At 40.9% G+C, this 19,919-nt stretch overlaps 1 long non-coding RNA gene across 2 annotated transcripts; it reads left to right on the top strand.

Annotated features, from left to right (window-relative positions):
* The first annotated feature begins 30 nt into the window (after positions 1–30).
* On the top strand, positions 31–19,266 carry LOC104866375. 2 transcript variants are annotated; one of them, XR_781441.2, is made up of 3 exons: positions 31–265; positions 18,148–18,214; positions 19,149–19,266. It is a non-coding gene; the product is annotated as an uncharacterized LOC104866375 (long non-coding RNA). The 2 variants fall into 2 exon arrangements; XR_781443.2 differs by lacking the exon at positions 31–265 and adding an exon at positions 13,347–13,525.
* Positions 19,267–19,919: the final 653 nt, after the last annotated feature.

Here is a 19,919-nt window from a genome sequence, read left to right as displayed (position 1 = left end):
CCCGCCCAGGCCTAGAGAGGAGAATGGCACCGCCCAGTCCCGGCAGCCCCACCCACACGAACTGAAGGCGTGGGGCCCCTGGAGCCGAGGCGCTAGCCCCGGGTCGCTGCGGGGGCTCGTTTGGCCTCTCGCGGCCTCCGTATTCGCCGAAAGCCGAGACCGTTGGAAAGATCAGAGATTTATGCCGTTGGGAGAAAGTTCCGGGGGTCCCACGGAGCGATTGACGTTGCAAATTTGAAGTAGATGGGAAAGAAGAGGGCAGAAGGTAGTTTAGTCCCTGACCCTGTAACCACCATGGCACTATCAGGATCAGATGCATCCACTCCTTTTGAGCCCCTTGACCAAGGGACTCATTTTTTGAAGGTTTCCTAGCCACGGATAAGAAGCCACCTCCCCTCGAAGGGCTGGGCTGGATTGCTGTGGAATCGAGGTTTCTTTAGCATCCTTGCCTGGTCAGCTTCATAAGGTTGGAGCGATTCCTCCAGTCTGAGTTCCAGTAGCCCGCGCCCCCCTCCCACATCTAACTTTTCAGCCCAACGCTTCTTACTCAGATGTTCCTCTCACAAGGAACCTGAACGACTAATCTTGTGTTCCTAAGAAGGAGAAGGCTTTAGTGGACTTTCCATGGTCACTTTGTGTAGGTCCTGTGTATTGTGAGTTATTTTAAAAGGTTTCTCTAAAGAGCTGCTATAGTGATCTTTTTTTCCTTTGGGTCTACTGAGTTAGCCTAGATCACCTGTAAAACTCTCTGAGGCTAAGAATAAGGTGGTGAACAGAGACTCTATGACTGGAACTTACATTGTAGTAAGGATAAAGAGATGATACACAAGTAAATGTAGAGCAGACCATGACAAAACTAGTGAGGAAATAATAGGGTAAGAATAGAATAACCGAGGGAGTACTATTTTGGACAGAATGGTCAGGGACAGGCCCACCCTCAGTATTTACAGGGACTGAGTCAATAGTACAAATGAAGACCCACATATCATATGTTTATATATTTCAAAACTATAAACCAAATTAAACTATTACATGAACTCCCTACCCTTTTATATTGATGTGTATACCTTCCTAATAACCTGGAAGGCTCAATTTAAAGTTAGGATTTGTAGGCTCTTCTGAGATATGTACCGGAATGTAGTAGCTTTAGGGAGAAACTGATTCCAGGCCTTCGACCATACTCCTCCCCATTGCTCCAAGCTATCTCTATTCCATACTTCCATAGGAAGTATGCAGACTTCCTGTAACATCCCTATTTGCAGAGCTTTGCTCCCAACAGCTACAAATGATCTCCCCTTGGTTCCAAAGGCCAGTGCAGGCTGTTTTCCTGATGCTGGCCTCTTGCTCTAGAGAGCAGTGAGATCTAGCATTAAGGTGCCCACGGGATTATCTAAGAAAGGATGAGGGCCAGGAGCCTTGGGTATGCACATACCATTGGCCCATAGGCCCCTTACATTGTGAAAAAGGGCATGGGTAGAAGAGGGTTGGAGAGCCCCAGTATTAGGGTTCATTTTGCCCCAATTTTAAGGCGGTTCTAATGATTCAGTATTTGAGCAAAAGACTCAGATGAATCATGGGAAGGAAACTCATGGCAGTCTGGGATAAGAGGACCCTAAGCAGAGGTCTTGTAGTCTGATTTGATTTTTTCATATATTCATATTCTCTGCCCAAAGTCTTAAACTGAATAAAGAAATTATAATACCATTGGGGTACCTCTCTAACTCCAGAAGCCAATTCTAGTTGCTGAGTACTCCTCCCTTTGATTTGGTCCCTACTGTATAGCCTCTGCTGCCCCACTTTACTCACTCCTGACAGCCGCTGGGGAGAAAGCCTGACCCAAGGTCATGAGAATGGATGGTTCTAGGGCTGCGGATTTAGCTCAGTGGTGCTGCACCCGCCTCACAAGCGCAAGGTCCTGAGTTTGATCCCTGATACCAAAAAAAAAAAAAAAACAAAAACAAAAAACAAAAGGAATGGATGGTTCTAGTAACTTTTGGGTTCTAGGGATTGGAAATATTGCAGGAGTTGGAAATACTGCAGCAGGTGAATCAGGTGCCAGTAAAATTGCCTTCAGGTGTCTCGACTGTTAAACAGTGCTATAGTTACTTTTCCCTTGGGCCAGGTCTACTGAACAGGCTGAGTGCCCAGGAAAGACATCACAGATACTAAGTACACAAAGATTTGCTTGTTCATATATCTCTTTCAGCTGCATCAGAAATGGAAAAGAAAGCCAGATGTGGTAGCGCATGCCTGTAATCCCAGCACTCGGGAGGCTGAGGCAGGAGGATTGCTGTGAGTTCGAGACCAGCCTGGGATACATAGTGAGTTCCAGGTCAGTCTCAACTCCATAGTGAGACCCTGTCTCAAAAAACCAAAACCAGCATGTAAAGGTACAAGACCCCAGTAATGAATGTAACTGTACTGTCTACCTAGAATGTACCAATAAATTAAATGTCAAAAAAAAATTAAAAAAAAAGAAATGGAAAAGAACACAGACTATGAATGGAGTAGAAAACTTTTCTAGGCAAAAGGCTCAAAGAAAATTAGGACTAATTGTAAAGTCTGAAGGTTTTCAATACTTCATCAGAATGGGGATTTAAAATTTTACAGTCTTAGAAGTCTTTATCAGTCTTGAAAGGATTAAACAGATAAGAGCAAGCTGAAGGGTGCCCTATAGGGCTTCTTGGGAACGCCAGGCCACAATTTCAAAACCATTTGTCTAGAATTAGCAGAAAGCATAAGAATCACAGCCTGTCCCGGTTACGCTTCCTGGTACTTCCTGGGGTGAAAATATGATAGAAAAGGAAATCCGCTCAGGAATGAGGTATAGAGAGGGGATGGGTTGCCAAGGAAAGCATTGAGATTGGGAGAATTTCCTGCCCAGGCCTTTTTCTTCCTTTCTATCCACAAATCAGGAAAGTAGGCCAGGTGACTCAGATGAGAGAATAACAGCATTTGTCAACTTTGCACTGCCACCCTAAGCACTACAAATGTTACTCATGTAGTCCTCTAGCCAACTCTGTGAGGTTGATATTATCCCACTGTAGAGATGAGGAGACTAAGGTAGGAAGAAGCCTGTTGACTTTCCCGTCTGTGAATAAGTCATGTGTTACACATGAGTAAAAGAGAGGGAATTTGGAAATCTGCCACCTCCAAATGAGACAGGTGGTGAGAGGAATGTGTCCTGTACACAAATACAGATAATTATGGTGAGCAACAGAGGAGTATTTGGTAAAACATGTCACCCAGTAGCAGTGCATTAGATGGCTTTCCACTTACTCATTTGCACCAAGAACCAGAGAGGATGTGTGCTGTTGCAGACAAGCACTAGCAACAGGGGACACCTGTGCTTTATTCCTTCAAAACTCACCTCTGAGTCTTCTTCCAGATGAACATTATATCAGTCCCTAATAATAACTGTACCTCAGACTGGGTAAGTTATTTTTAAAAGGGGTTTATTTTGACTGACAGTGCCAAGCTCAGGGGCACGTCCCCGTAATCCCAGCTACTTGACAGGCTGAGGAAGATTGCAAGTTTGAAGCCGGCTGGGGCAACTTAGCAAGACCCTGTCTCAAAATAGTAAGGGCTGAAGATGGTAGAGCACTTAAGTAGCATGTGTGAGACCTAGGAAAAAAGGAATATTTTGGCTTGTGGCTCTGGGGTTTTAAAATCCAGAGTCCCATCTGGTAATGACCTTGCTGGCAGAGTCCTGAGGCCATGAAAGGACTCATGGCAGGAGATAGCGAGTACACATGGAGCATGCTCTTTGGTCTTTCTCCCTGTCTTTATAAAACCACCAGGATTCAATCATGAGGACTCCACCCTAATACTTTTGTCTAATATAAATGTAAACACCATTGTCAGATTAAGTTTCCACCCTCTCAGTACTGCACAATGGGGTTAAATTTCAACACATGAAACTTTGGGGGTACATATTGAAACCATATCTAAACCGTAGAACTTTCCACCGCTAGGAGGAATACCAGCTAGAATCCTAATTTTGAAAGAAGAGAAGTAGTATCATTATGTATATGACCAGGAAGAGGAGGCATATTCAAAGGGTTCACTCAAGGAGTATAATGGAGTATTTCCAGAGGCATGTGCAGGATAAAGGGAACTACCCTAGGGCTTGGCAATAACAAGGTCCTTGAAGCTCTTCTAAAGAACGGGAGAGCACTCTGATGAAAATGAGTGAGAACTGAAGTTGAGCAAGAGGGGTGGCCACCCAACTGGAGTTGTAACCACAGAATGCTACCTCTGCCAGAAACAGGAGCAGGGAGGAAAGCAGGAAGACACTGGGAGGTATAACTTTCAGCTTTTTCTTCTCTAATCCTCTGATCTTTTGCCAGTTTTTCTATGGGGCAAGCCCAATTAGAGCCAGAGAATTAGGGTGCTCTGATAATAGTCCAAAAAAAAAAATCTAAAAAGGCAGTTTGGAGGAGGGTGGAACATGGAGAATGGAGAATACAGTCAGTAGTTCAGAGTCTCTAAACTTGGACCCTTTGAGACCTTAGAAAGAAGAATGGAAAATAGAAGCTGGGCATGATAATTCACGCGTGTAACCCCAGCACTCTAGGAGGATGAGCTCAGAGGATTCCAAGTTTGAGCCCAGCCAGGGCAACTTAGCAAGACACTTCCTTTACCCCTCAAAATTAAAAAGGGATGAGAATATAACAGCATAAAAGTCCTGGCTTCAGTCTCCAGTCTCTCAAAACAAACACAAAAGGAAAATATAGACCTTCCTGAACATCCTCCTGTGAGTTGCCTAGTTAAGAGTAAGGGCCTAAAAGTCTACTCAATCACCAGAGATAGCAAGCCAGCAGGAAAAGGCAATCAAGCAATGCCTTCAAAATTTCCTATGCTTTCCTGTTCACAGTCCAATTGCCTTCTCCTGATTGACTTTTTTTTTTGGTACTAGGGATGGAATGCAGGACCTAGTACTTATGAGGCAGGCAGGCAGCAGCCCCACTGAGCTAAATCGCCAGCTCCTCCTCCTCCTGTATCTGGAGAGGAAACCAAGGCCCAGCAAAGTGAAAGGACTTGCTCAAGGCGGAACAGCAGGGTAATGACAGAGTCCGTTTTTGTCAAGCTCTCTAACAGAGTCAATGCGGTATTAAGAAGAAGACATCTGTAAAAGGGATATTTGGACAAAGTTCATGGTGGTTTCTCTGGTCTTTGAGTGACCTGATGACAAGTCAAAGGAAACAGGTGTTCACACACAACACACACCACATACACGTGTGTGTGTGCGTGAGCGAAAGAGAGAGAGGGAAAGAGAGAACCAATTAGATTGGAATGAAGGTACAAGGTTGTAAGTTGTCTGGGCTCTCTGGCCAATCTCAGGGTGATACCTTTTGGGAACCTGCAAGTCACCAAGTAAAGCCTGAAATCAAAATCCAAAGGACTACACTGCTGGGTTGCTGAGGTGGACTGTGCCCAGTCTTCCTCACAGAAGACTTCCGGGGACGTTTCCAACTTTGTGATACTGTGAGATTTATTTGGGCAAAATTAAGGCTTCTGGAGTAAATATTTTCATTTAGATATTTCTTCCCAATTTAGGATATATACCACATTTCTATGTAGCAGTAAAAACATGCAACTATAGTTAAAGAATATCAGTAATTCTCTGAAAGAACAGAATTTGTAAAAGTTTTTTCCATAACAAGAAATTCTTAGAGATGGCCTGAAGAGAAGGTGAGCATAATGATGTCGGTACATGTCAGAGCTTGCACTGTGCATGTGTGTGGAGGGAGGGGTGAAAGGAGCAAGGCAAGTTGGAAGAGAAGAGTCAGCTGAGCCTAGGATGAAGGCACTTGCCTTCTAGGTTTGGAGCTAGCTACTCGCTAGTCTTGGAACTCTCTTAGAAGATTCAGGGGTGAAGTAAATGAGCATTTGGTTTTTGTAGTCAGTACCCTTGAAGTTCAGTCCTTGGCAACGGCCTTCACCTCTCTGAAATTCAGTTTCTTCATCGATGAAATGAGTCCAGTGTGTGTCATTTTCATCTATGAACACTGCAGTTATTTTATCCTATTAAACTGTGATTTCTGTAGTGGTTCCTATTACCAGTCCTCAAATCTAGACCCTTAGCAAAGTTCACAAATCCGAAGGGTTGTGGGAGTTTTCTATTTTTCTTATTTTTAAAAATGTTCAATGTCTCAATGATAGAGGGATGAATGGGTGGAGCGTGGAGACTTTTTATGTGTTACATGCAGCAGCTTGACCTGTCGTGTTACCTCTGAGGTCATGGCTCTCATGAGAAAAGAAGTTTCTAATTTTGTGACTCTGTTGTTTTAATTTTCATGCTCGTGTTTTGTTTGTGTTTTGGTGCTGAGGATTAAACCCAAAGTCTTGCACATGCTAGATAAGCACTCTACCACTGAACCTCACCTCCAGCCCAAAGGTATTACTTTTTAAAAATCAACTTTATTGAGGTATAGTTCACAAACAATAAAATTCTCCCTTTGTGTGTACATTTAAATGTATTTTGAAGAAATGCATACAACTGTATAACCAATAGTACAATCAAATGTGGAGCATTTCTAAATTCCAATATATTTTCCTTATGTACTTTGAGGTCCATCTCCACTCTCATTCCCAGTGCCAGGTAACTACTGACTTGCTTTTTATCACTATAGTTTTTGTTGTTGTTGTTGTTTTTAAGACAGGGTCTCACTATGGAGTTGAGACTGACCTGGAACTCACTATGTAGCCCAGGCTGGTCTCCAACTCACAGCGATCCTCCTACTTCAGCCTCCCAAGCGCTGGGATTACAGGCGTGCACCACCACAATAAGGCGAGCTTATCACTATAGTTTTGCCTTTCTAGAACATTACATGAGCAGAATCATACAGTAGGTACTATTTTGGGGGTTTGGTTTTGTTTTGTTTTTGGCACCGGAAATTGAACTCAGAACCTTGCACTTGTGAGGCAGACAGGGCAACACTGAGCTAAATCCTCAGCCCCAGTAAGTACTTTTTTGAGTGGTACCCAAAGTAGGCTCAGTAGCCATTTTTACTCAGCATAATACTTTTAAGATTTTATTGTTGCAGTTCCTCAAAATTTCACTATACTTTATCCATTCATCAGCTGGTGGATTTTTTTTCCATCTTTTGTTGATTAATAATGATGCTATAAACACTGATTTACAAATGTGTAGTTTTTTTGTTTTGTGTTCTTGTTTAAATGTCATCTTCATTTCTCATGTATATTTCTAAGAGTAGAATTGCTGAATTATATGGTAACTTCATGTTTAACTTTTCTGAGAACCTATAGTTCTTTTGTTTTTATTTCATAGTATTCTATCCATTCTCCTGTTGATGGACAACTGGCAATACTGTTTTTGGCTTTCATAAGTAGAGTAGTTATGACTTTCTTATACAAGTATTTGCATTTGGATATGTTTTTATTTCTCTTGTAAAATATCTAGGAGTGAAATTTCTGGGTCACAGGGTTGATGTGTATTTAGTACTAGAAAAAATTATCAGGCCTTTTCTTGAACTGGTTATAGCACTTATATTCCCGCCAATAATGTATGAGAGTTCTGATTGTATTACATGCTTGACAGCATTTGTATTGTCTTGGTTACTTCCCCATGGCTGAGACAAAATACCTGACACCCACAACTTAAAGGTGGTTTATTTTGGCTCATAGTTTCAGTCCATGGTTGGCTGGCTCCAAGGCAGAAACAGGATAACAGAGGAAAAGGCTGGCCTCTGACTCACCTCTCCTGTCTCCTGAGTGGTTGGTACAGATGTGTACCGATGCCCCTGCTTTATCATGTTTTTAAGGTTCATCTGTGTTATAGCAGTGACAGTGTTTAATTCCTACATGGCCAAATAATACTCCATTGAATGAATATACCATATTTTGTTTATCCATTCATCAGTTGGTAGACCCTTGGATTGTTTTCACTTTTTGGTTATTATGAATAATGCTGCCCTGAACACTCAGGGAGAAGGATTTTTTTATGAGCAAGAAAATTTTCAGTTGTCATGGGTATATCCCTAGGAATAAAATTGCTGGGTCATGTGGAAACTCTGTTTAACTTTTTGAGTAAATGCTATGGTAATCCTTTACATTAATTAGAATCCCCCCTAATTTAGTCTCCCTTTCACATTTATTTCAGCCATTCTAGTTCTTTGTATATCCAAATGAATTCTAGAATCAGCTTGTTTCTTAAAATTAAAAATAATTTTACACCACCTGCCTTGCAAGCACAAGGTCCCGAGTTCAATCCCTGTTACCAAAAAAAAAAAAAAAATTTTTTTTTACACCTGATGAGATTTTGATTGAAATGGCATTGTATCTACAGATCATTTTGTTTTGTTTCATTTTAATTTTTAAAATTAATTTTTTAAACACTGCTTTCCATTCAGGATCAGACTTATGGATAAAAACATCAGGAATCCAGGAAAGATGCCTAAAATCTTTTGCCACATTTTAAGGATTCGAATGAAACCGTTTCGAGGTAGCTCATGCAGTGGAATGGGCCTGCAGGCCCTGGAGCAAGCTAGCAAAAGGCTTCTACCCTGTAATCATATCTGTTCTATACATTTATAGCCTTGTGTTGTTTCCTTGCTGTTACACCTCAGAATTTTAGGCAAGCCTTTAACTGTTCCACCTTATCTTAGCAATGCTACGGTAGATATTAGGTCCAGAGCTGTAAGCTGGAGCCAGTGTGTAGCTATAAAAGAAGAAAGAGAACTTCAAATGGAGATAAAAATCCTGGAGGAATAGGGTCTGAGCTGTTTTGTCAAGTGAAGGGGCGCTCTTCAGTTTGGAGACTTGTCTAAATAAAGGCATATAGTAAGCAGGCAGGACTCTTCATTGCACTCAGAAAGAACATATATAAACTAGCTAAAGTAGGAAAGGGAAATTGATTACCTCAAAGAACCAAATGAAAGGTTGAGGAAATCTATACCTAGACTCATAGGCTTGATGACACCATTGTTCTTTCTGTACTTCTAGCCTCTGTACATGGGCTTTATGCTGTCAGCCTGGCTGCCTCCAAGAGGCTAGAACTGTTTGCATGTCATCATCTTTGAGGTAAGGGAGAAAAGACAGAACCTCTCCCCTGAATTCAGCTAGAAAAGTATTGGAGAAAACTCTGGCCTGTCTTGGCTTATGTGTCTATCCCTAGGTCACTCACTTTAGTCAGACAGATGGAATATCATGATTGGCTCACCCTAGGCAATATGCTCATTTCATAGATGGCAGGTTGGGCACTGCACTTGACAACCCCAACCAGAACTATATGGCTGAGGTAAAGAAAGGGCAGTTTCCCATAGAAAAGGGAATATTACTACCAAAGGAGGAGGTCAGATCAGGTTGTGCAGACTGAAACAGATGATGGACATCAATAGGAGGTACAAGGTTGTAATCAAATGGGAAAATGTGAAAGAGGTTCGCACAGTGCCTAGGAAAGAGAATAACTCAATAGGAAAGGCTAAGATTCTTGAATACATGTGGAGGCCACAGTGCCCATTTGAATATTTTTCCAAGAAGGTACTAAAGATCTAAGTGTCAAGCAAACTTGACTACTTGGATGCAAAACAGGGCAGAAAAATATTTAAAGAAGAAAGTTGGGCTGAGGATTTAGCTCAGTGGTTCCGCCGCCTGCCTTGCAAGCACAAGGACCCCAGTTCAATCCCCGGTACCAAAAAAATAATAATAATAATAAATAAAGAAGAAAGTGTATCTTGGAAGAATTTGCCTAGCTTACAATACTTATGGGATGAATTGCCAAATGAAATATTGAGTATTTTGTATTTTAAGTGGCCACATCAGCATCTAAAGGTCTTGCTGAGTAGCCTTGCTCTCAGCAGACATCTTGGAGAATTCCTTAGGGCTCCATGCCCCCTTCTTTATTTAACCCATTGCTCCATGCTGTTCCCACATTGCAACCACATTGCTTCAGCCTTGGTTTCCACTTCACTCCCAGCCCCTTGAGGGGTTGCTTCTGTTGGAAAGATGGGCTTTCCAGGCTGACTATGGCTAGACATAACCATTCTTTCTTTCTGATTCCAAACTCTGTTGTTTGGTGTTTGGCCCTGCTTTTTTGTTTTTTATTTTGCTTTGTTTTTTGCAGTGGGGCACAGCAACCTCTGGTTAAGAAGGGGAGTTGAAATGAGTTGCTTGCTACTGTACTTTCATAGAGACATACAATGCCCCGTTGGCCCCCTGATAAAGCCAAATTTGCTAGCTAACCTTCAGGGTCTCCTCTTCCTAATTTTGTCTTATCTGAAACAAACGTTACCTCTCTCCTGTCCTATCTGGCAACTTGTTTAGCTTATTAATATTGCCTTAAAATTAATAATAGTTGTGATTGCCTCCTTTACCCTTTCACTAATTGTGTGAGACCAGCTCTCTTTTCTCACTTGTCTTTTTATGTCCCTGTAAATGCTCAGGATATTGGTAAGAAATTACCATAAAACCTATGAATCATTGAACATCTTCTATATAACCAACTTTTATGGTGCTAGATACTGTGATATAGTAATAAACAGGGACAAGTATACTCAGCAGCTAATGAAGATTAAGCTTCAGGCTCCTCACTTGCATAGCTTGTGTGAGGGCTAAGGGTTGTAGAATATTCTAGGTATGGAGAGGAAGCTTGGTTACTAGCAGGAGACATTTCTATGTAAGTATTTCTGCTAAATTGCCTGAGTTCCTTGAAAGAAACCTACATATATTAAGATCTAGGAATATAGGAATATGTGTGTGTGTGTGTGTGTGAGTGTGTGTGTGTGTGTGTGTGTGTGTGTGTGTGTGTGTGTGAATGACTCCCACACCCCATGATAAAATTGCAGGTCCCATAAAACCTGAATCTGCCCTGGTGGTAAATGTACAAATATGGCCCCTGCTTTCAGTGTTTACAGGAATAGAGGAAGAGACACTGATCAAATAAATAAATGTGTGATTGTAAAGTTTGAAAGATATTAAAGGAAAATTGTGGATTCTCAAGAGTATAATAGAAAACAAGTCAGAGACATTTCCCTGGACTGAAAGCTGAGGCGAAGTAGGGGGCAACCAGGTAGGGCAGAGGGATTCCTAATGTTTCTGCCAAATGGTCATTTCTCACAGTTCTGTCTTCAACTCGGAGATGTGAAGTAGGTTTCCAAGATAGAAAGGCAGACAGCTGTCCTGGCCTATCAGTCCATCTCATTCCCTGCTTAAAATTTTCCAGTGATTTCTCACCCACTGAGAAAATATTAGTTCTGTCCCATGGCTTGCAGGCACTGCCTGCCTCTCCAACTCCTCTCCGTCTCCCACTTCTCTGTGCCTCACTGAGCCTGTGCCACCCAGTGTCTTCAGACTGTCACTGACCTTGATTTTGTTGGCTCCCCACCAGCACCTTATCAACAATAGTTAAATATGCCAACATCTTTCAATCTTTTATTGTTTTTCTGAATAAAAGCTTTGGAAGTAGTGTTCAGAATTTTGCTAAATCTGAATAACTTCTTTATTTTGTAATGAGCTGTGATTTCTCGGCAATTATTGTGCATACTGAGAACTTAGGACAAAGTGAGAAAGTCTAACCAACAAATTGTGTTTAAATGTAATACAGCTTTTATGATTAATAAATTTAGCAGGCAAAGAAGACATCTGTCCCATTTAAATTGACATTCATTAATATTAATTTTGTGGGATCAGTCCCTCCCCCCATTGTCTTTGCAGATAGTTTCTTAATGCCTAGAAATGCTTATTGGCCTGGGCACTCAGGCTACAGTGCCTAAATGGTGAAACACTGCTGACTTACGCCCTGCAGCTGTATTCACCATGTTTTATTTGTTGTATGCTCTGCCTTGGTTCCTAGAAAAAGTCAGAGGAGTGTCGTCCCGAATGCTCATTCTTCTTGTTTATTTACTGAGATTGTTTGCTAGGGCTGCTGTATAGAGTGCATGACTTAGACAAAGGACTCCTACTACAGTGTCAGGTTGGCTCTTTCTGAGCACTGTGAGGGAGCAGCTGTTCAGGTCTTTACAACCCCAGTTTCCTGGCCTGCAGGCTTGTAAATAACTCCCCCTGTGCCTCACACTATCTTCCCTCTGTGCACGTCAGTCTCTGTGTCTAAACTCTTTCTGATAAAGGTGCATTCATGGTGGGCGAGGGTCCTAATGGGTGAGGTCCCTGATGACCTCATCTTGAGCACCTCTGTAAAAACTGTATCTTCAAGTAAAGTCATATTTTATGGTACTGGGTGTTAGGATTCAGCATCTTTTCAGGGGACACAGTTCGTTCCATAAAGCATGTATTTATTTGATTATAGTTTATTCTCAGTTCAGATGTTCTGTCCTGAGGGCTATTCCTGACCAGCCTATGTGAACTCCCTCCTTGCCTTTTGCTTTACTATATCTTTTCCTTCACAATGCTGTTGTTCCAAGAAATCTGTATTTGTATCTCTGTAAACTTCTGATTCTATATTCAAATCTATTTCCTTCTGCACTGGTTTGAAAATTCTCTCTTCTAATTATCCGTATGATATTTCCTTTGACTTAATGAATTATTTTGAAGTGTATTATTTTCATATCTTTAGGATTTTCCTAAATATCTGAATGTGATTGATTTCTAATTTAGTTTTAGAGATCACATTTTAAATTTTGTATAGTTTTAATCCTTCTCAATTTCTTTGTCTTCTTTTTTTTTTTAAGATACTTGGGCTTGAACTCAGGCTCTCACACATACACACTAAGCAAGTCCTTTACCACTGAGCTATATCCCCATCCCCTTTCCCCTTTTAAAATTTTGAGAGAGGATCTCACTAAATTGCCCAGGCTGGCCTCAAACTTGTGATCCTCCCAAGTAGCTAGAATTAAGGCATGTAACACTATGTTTGGGAATCCTGCTACAATTCTTGAGGTTTGTTTTATGGTTCTGCAGATGGTTTCTCTTGGTGAGCATTCTGTACTCCACCGGAATGTGCATTCTATAAGTTGTTGAGTGTCAAGTTCCAGAAATAACAGTTACGGTCAAAGTGTTGATAGTGTTGGTCATTTCTCTTGTCTTTGCTGACTTTTGACCTAATTCTCTCAATTGCTTAGAGAGATAAATGTTTAAAGTATCTTACTGTGATTGTGAAATTGTTTTCTCTTTTTGACTTACTTTATGTATTTTGAGGCTCCACTGAGAGAGGAATCCACCCTTCCATATGGAATTGGGCAACTATGGGTTAACTGGGTGACTATGATCTTTGTAGAATGCACCTAAGTAACCATGACAACTTCTGTAATCTGTCACCAAAGGAGCTTAGCAGACTCAAAGTCCTGCCAGAACTCCCCTGCCCCCAGCTCCTCTGCTTTGTGTAAATCCTGATTGCTATGTTCCCAGGGAAACTCCATAAAATTAAGCCTCACACATGTAAAAAGAGGTATATAAAGAACAAACTTCTATTCGGAGCTCTCAAGACTGACAGGAGTCACTGGCTGAGCTGCCAACATTAGTAAAGCTGCTTTTTGCTCCTAACTCCATGTTCAAGTGCTCTGTCTGGGATTTCCTTGCAGTTTCCTGCTACACTGTTATTAAGAACGTGAGCATATGCATATCTGTAAATTTATGTGTTTCACTATGTTGTGGAAAGATTTAGCCATTAAAAGATTTAGCCATCTAGAAAAAAATCAAGAATTTTTTCTACTTTATTTTCTCATTTTTGTCCTCCTATAATTCCAATTGTATGTTAGACACGGTTTTTTCAATTTTGTTTTCACTTTTTGTTCTTAGATTAATTTCTGCTGATCCATATTGCAAGTTTGCTGATTTTTTTCTAGTTATCTCTATTCTACTAAGCATATTCCATAATCTTCAAATTTAAAATATTAGACCTTTGCGTTCATATGAGGCACTGTAATTTTTAGTTCTAAAATTTCCATTTAATTATTTTTTAAAATAATTTGTCGTTATTCAAGATTTCCTACTTTTCCTTTTGTGGCAAGCACACTTACCCTTACATAATTGAGTATGAGTGGGTGGAAGCTTTGAAGTCTTATTTCCTGATTCCAGCACCCAAGTGATTTTGTAATATTTTCCCATTGAGAATGGGTTACATTTCCCTAGTTCTTCGTATGTCAAGTAATTTTGGATTGTCAGCTGGACGTTGTGAATATTATGTTGTGGAAACTGGGTTATCTTTCTACATGTGCTTGATTTTTTTTCACTTGGTTTGGTTTTGATTTTAGCAAACAGTTAAGCCTGGCTAAACACAACCTACAAGCACCATCGCTTGGGCAGCAGCCCCAAGTTTACTTCCACTACTTCAAGTTGGTGCGGTTCAGGAGCAGCTGAGATTTAGGCACAATTTATACACAAAATCTAGGGCCTCCCCTCTCTTCTACAATTCTCTCCTCATTGTTCAATGTCTTTAAGCTCCCTAAACTCTGTCCTTGCATCTCCAAGCCAGAAACTATTGCTGATTTTTCTACCAGAGTTCTAGCTGCTTAGCAGACAATGCCAACATATCCTGAGCTCAAACTATTTGTCATAAAATAGGATCTTTTATTACATGTTGTTTTGCTCTTCCAAGTGTTGACTCTCCTCCAGAATCATTCTCCAGTGTCTCTATATATTTAAACGTGATTTTCTCCTTCCAGAAATTATAGTTCTTGGGAGAAGATGAGCCCATAGGAATTTACTTGGTCATAGTGGAAAGAGAAAGCCATCTTTAAACATTTTATATAAATGATAGCAGTAAACTGATCTTAACATCAAAGGCAAAGAAATAATTGTTTTAGGGGCCAGGGATTTAGCTCCTAGACCTAAAAAACAGAAATAATGGTTTTATTTTGTTTTTTTTGAAACAAAGTCTCTGTGTAGTTCAGACTGGCCTTGAACTTACTCTGTAGTCCAGGTTGGCCTGGAACTCACAGGAATTTTCCTTTGTCAGCTTCTAGAGTGCTGGGATTACAGGTATGTGCCACCATGTCCAGCTACCAAAGAAACAATTTATCCACAATAATGCTCTTTTGATATTCGCTTTATATCTTTTTTTTTTGGTACTGGGGATCAAACTCAGGTCCTTGTACTTGCAAGGCATGCGGCAGAACCACTGAGCTAAATCCCCAGCCCTATATCTTATTTTTATTAATATTCATTTTAACATTATTATGGCAACAATATACATACAACTTTGTGTTCTGCTTATATAACACTATTACCAATGGTGTGCTGATAAATGTTTGATAGCTTGTATAAGACCACCAGGGATTTTAACCAAATGTTCTGAAGAACTACCAATCAGCAACAGCAAGACAACACCCCAGAGGAACCCAACGAGCCACACCCAGGAATGGTGTCAAACAGACCTGTATTAGTCTGGCCAGACCGCCCCTCCAAGCAACGACTTGGAGAGTGCCCTGAGCCCAGAGTACAAGAGGGTTTTATATGTTTCTAGATGGGGCCGAAGCAAGCAAAATTACAGAAGTGAAATGCGGCGGTTAGAAGAAAGGAACAGAACATGTAATTTGCACTGGATGAGGCTGACATTTCTGTGACAAAGTACAGAGCTGTGGTTTATCTCTATAGGAATGCCTTTTCCATGACAAAGTGTAGGGCTATGGTTAATCTTTATGGGAATCATCTATCTCTTCTACCTGGAATGTTCACACTTGGTGTTTATTCCTGACCATTTTCTTGAATATGTGCTGTTCTTTTGATGACTCCGGGCCTTTCCTGCTTTCTCAAGAGGGTGAGCTTAACCTTTAACTAAGATGGCATCCATGCTGGCACTTTATGCCTGACACTTGAGCTCTGGGAATGGGACTGTTTTCCATTTTCCCTGGTGTAAATATCCCAACCATGGCTGATTTCATGCTACTGACATATCAGAGTGTTAGAGAACACCTTAATGTAAAATAATTTATGCCATTTGCTTTGTTTAGTTCAGAATCAACAGGCACTGAAGGCATCTAGTCTTCCTAAAAAGTTTTGTAAATGAAAAGAACCATTGTTGGGAGGAGGGGGTGAAGGGAGGGCAGGGTAAGAGGAAAAAATGAGAACCAAGACTTGTCATGTAGAGGTACAAGATCCCAACAATGAATGTAACTGTACTGTATCCCTAAAATGTACCAATAAACTCAATTAAAGCTGAAAAAAAAGAACGAGAAACTAGAGACATTTAGAGCTAAATGGTTGAAAGTTGAAGCCATTCTGTTCAGTGAAATAAAGAGGACACACATGTATAAATACAGAATAGCTTCCCTGGTGTAAGAAACTAAAAGTGTAAATAAGAATCAAAATGTGTAACTGATAATGTGACATAAGAAGAAAAGGTCTAAATGGGGGAGGGGAAGTGGGAGGGGTAGGGGAAAGGCAAGAAGGGAAATGAAAAAATGTAAGAAAAGGAAAAAATGGAAACAAAGTCTTTGTAAATAGGGAAGGGTGCAGCGTTTGAAGGGAGAGTAGGGGAATGGGGAAAAACAAGAACCAAGATACACCATGTAAAGGTAGAAGTTCCCAAAGATAAATGTAACTGCATTGTATAACTAAAATGTACCAATAAACTAAATGAAAAAAAAAAAAGAACCATTGTTAACCTTGCTGACCAGACACGCCCCCTTCACCTGGGCTGGAATAGATAGCTAAATGAGTTTAGTAACCTCCCCTACCAAAGAAGTGCTACGTTGGGGGGGTTGAAATCCAACTGCCTCGCCAGCATGTTTTGAATATCAGCAATGTGAACTGTGAAAATGCAATGTAACCACCTGAATGAGTTCAAGGCTGTAAAAACCCTATCCTATAAAAGGGGGAGTTGTAGCCCATACAGGGTTGATCAGGGCAACGATAGGATGCAGAATTTGTAAGAATGCATGCACACAGTTGGCTCTCTTGAGGCAGAGTGGGCTGGCTTTAGCACACTACTAATTATAGTGGCTGTATGATATTCCATCCCCTGAGTGGCTAACAGTTTACTTATTATTCTTAGATGTTGAATATTGTGATTGCTTTTGTTGTTTCATAGTCGTAAAAGTGTGTCCATGTCTTAGTGCTTGTATGTTCTTTCCTTTAAAGATTTATTGGGTCAAATGTATTAAGAATTTTGTAGCTCATCACACTCATTGTACTTCTAAAAGTACAGGGCCACCTTATATGCCCATGACCATATGCATATGTACAAATATTTTTTGGAAAAAGTACTAACACCTTCTACCAGGGATCTCACTGTGAATATAAAGGAGTATTTTCTGTGCATTTTCTGTCTTCTCATTTCTCTTTTTTGTGGGGGGTACCAGGAACGGAACTCAGGACCTTGTGCTTGCAAGGCATGCGCAGTGCCACTGAGCTCAATCCCTGGTCACTATCTTCTCATTTCTTTTGGTTTGGTTTTGTTTTTGAGACAGGGTCTCACTATGTAGTTGAGACTGACCTGAAACTCACTGTGTAGCCCAGGCTGGTCTCAAACTCACAGCGATCCTCCTGCCTCAGCCTCCCGAGTGCTGGGATCACAGGCGTGCGCTACCATGTCCGGCCATCTTCTCATTTCTTTCTTTAAAGTTATAACATAAATCTTCATGCCAGGGAATACTTCTGGCTCGACATTCTGTTCGTCCCCAGCTCTTTTTGGGAACCTTGCCATTGAACAATATAACAAACCTATAGAGCTACCACATAACTAGCTTATTTGTGTAGAAATATAATACGTGGATAAATAACAGAAGTGAAGTGTTTAAGAAAGGCACATTGAAGCGGGTGTCTGCTTATTCTCCTTTATATCCTTTATCCATTTTCTCCTCCATGTCAGTATTTCTGTGAGACCTAAAGGAATTCTATTCTACATTCATGCACACCCCCATAGAGTTTTCTTTTTGTCTTCTACCCCTCTTATTAAGGGGAAAATGGAATAGTTTCATTGCTTTGGGGGACTGAGAGGAGGATAGAAGGTATTTGGAGAGAACGTGTTTTCTATTCCTGTTGTTATTTTCTTGGTTGTTACTTGTTTATTTGTTTGTCTTGTCTCCAATAAGCTCAGCATGGCCTCCAGCCAGAGTTTCCCACTTTCTATTGACCTCTGATTGGCAAGGGTTAATCTCTACCATTGTTAGACTGAGAGACCTTCACCCTCCCAGACATCTTCCCTCTATCTATTCTGCAAAAATCATAAGCCTTGGTAAGCATGTGCTCTGTAAATACTGGCTCCTTTCTTCCTCTTCCCTCTCCTAGAGACAAGCAAGAGGAAGAAATCATGAGCTTGGAGTCTAACAGAACTGACTGATGGCCAGGTTGTCAGGTAACTTGTGTCTGACCTTGGAAAAAGAGCTCAAGTTCATTGATCCCTGCTTTCCATTGGGGGAATGCTACTTCTCTTTGATCACAGTGTGGTTTATTTATTGTAAAGCAGTTCTTCCCAAACCACCCACACAACCAGGCCTAAACCACCAGAGCGTCTACGGGAAATTTAAATTTGAAGACTCATTGCCACCACTAGTACAACCTTGGAGGGCAGACTTCAGCCAGTGGCAGGAAGGACCAGGCCCTCTATTTCCCCTTCCTCCTCCTAGGCAAATGAAAGTGTTATGCCAAGCCAGTGGGAGAGCACCAAGTACTGGCACACAGATAAAACTGAAGGAAGTTTTATTACACACGTGCAGACTCCACTCTCTAAGAGAAGTGAAGAAGCCCAGTTACAGGACTGTGCATAGGTTTTGTAGGTTTTTCAAACAAAGAAATGCAAACATAGGTCAGGGCTACCAGGGGATAAGATTCCAAACACACTGTTTATCTTACAGGGGAAGTTTTTGTGGTCACCTTTTGTCATACCATTTGTCCCTGGGAGGGCTGTTAACCCCGTTAGCAAAAGGTTTGTTTGTAGTTTGAGCAGCTCTTGCTTGATGTTTGATAAGGAGATGGGGAAGCACAGTCTCTGGCCTACTAGGCCAGCGTGGAGCCACTTTAGCTTAGTCAGGTCTCACATTCCCCACTGGCTTTAGTTAGAATCAAATCCTTGATTCATTATCGGATTTTTGTTTTGTTTTGTTTTGTTTGGTACTGGGGATTGAACTTGGGTCCTTGCGCTTGCAGGCAGGCCACCAAACCACTGAGCTAAATCCCTGGCCATTATTGGATATTTTACTTAAATTTTTAGCTAAGGGGTCATAGCAATTTGTAAAGGCACCTTTTTCATAGAATGCCTTGAAATCACCTTAAAAACATTATTTTTACAGAGAAAGTTCCACTTGGGGAAGAGTAAATTACTAATGGTAGAGGACAAATCAACAATATCAGTGCAGACAGATGAGACACTGTGAATTTTGGATACCAAGAAGGCAAGTCCCATTCTTAATTACATGTAATGGGTTGCTGAGCAAAGGATACATAGTAAGCTTTACTGGCTCTAAGGGCAGGCCGTTCATAATGCCAATTGCCTGATAAGTCACCACAGTGAGTGGTGTGCAAATTCAGCAATCAGAGGCTAATTCCTAGTCTGTCTATAGCAGCAGTGAATGAGTACCATCAATCAAGTCTATCATATCTATATCTATTTCTGTATAATTTTGGATGGTCTTTAGGATATTCTGTGTTTTCTGCAGTGCAGGAGTTTTTTCTATTTTTGGAGGGGATCTTTTTAAACCTTTTTTTTTTTTTTTTTTTTTGAGACAGGGTCTCACTGTGTAGTTGAGACTGACCTGGAACTCACTATGTAGCCCAGGCTGGTCTTGGACTCACAGCAATCCTCCTGCCTCAGCCTCCCGAGTGCTGGGATTACAGGTGTGTGCCACCACGCCCGGCTAAACCTTTTTTTTAATCTATAGAAGCTATCTTTTAAATTTTTGAGGCCAATGCCTAACCCAATATAAACATTAAAAAAAACTATTCCTTGTGGTCAGCTTGCTTTTCAAGACCAAGCTATATACACATTGTCCCTGTCTACAGTTAGCACAATTGTCAATACATTTGGTTACAACAGAACTGTTTAACCATATTTGAGCATTATC

Source organism: Fukomys damarensis, unplaced genomic scaffold (genome assembly GCF_012274545.1).
Source record: "Fukomys damarensis isolate Sample0158 unplaced genomic scaffold, DMR_v1.0_HiC HiC_scaffold_11, whole genome shotgun sequence".
NCBI lineage: Eukaryota > Metazoa > Chordata > Mammalia > Rodentia > Bathyergidae > Fukomys > Fukomys damarensis.
This window is presented reverse-complemented; position numbering and strand designations above follow the sequence as displayed.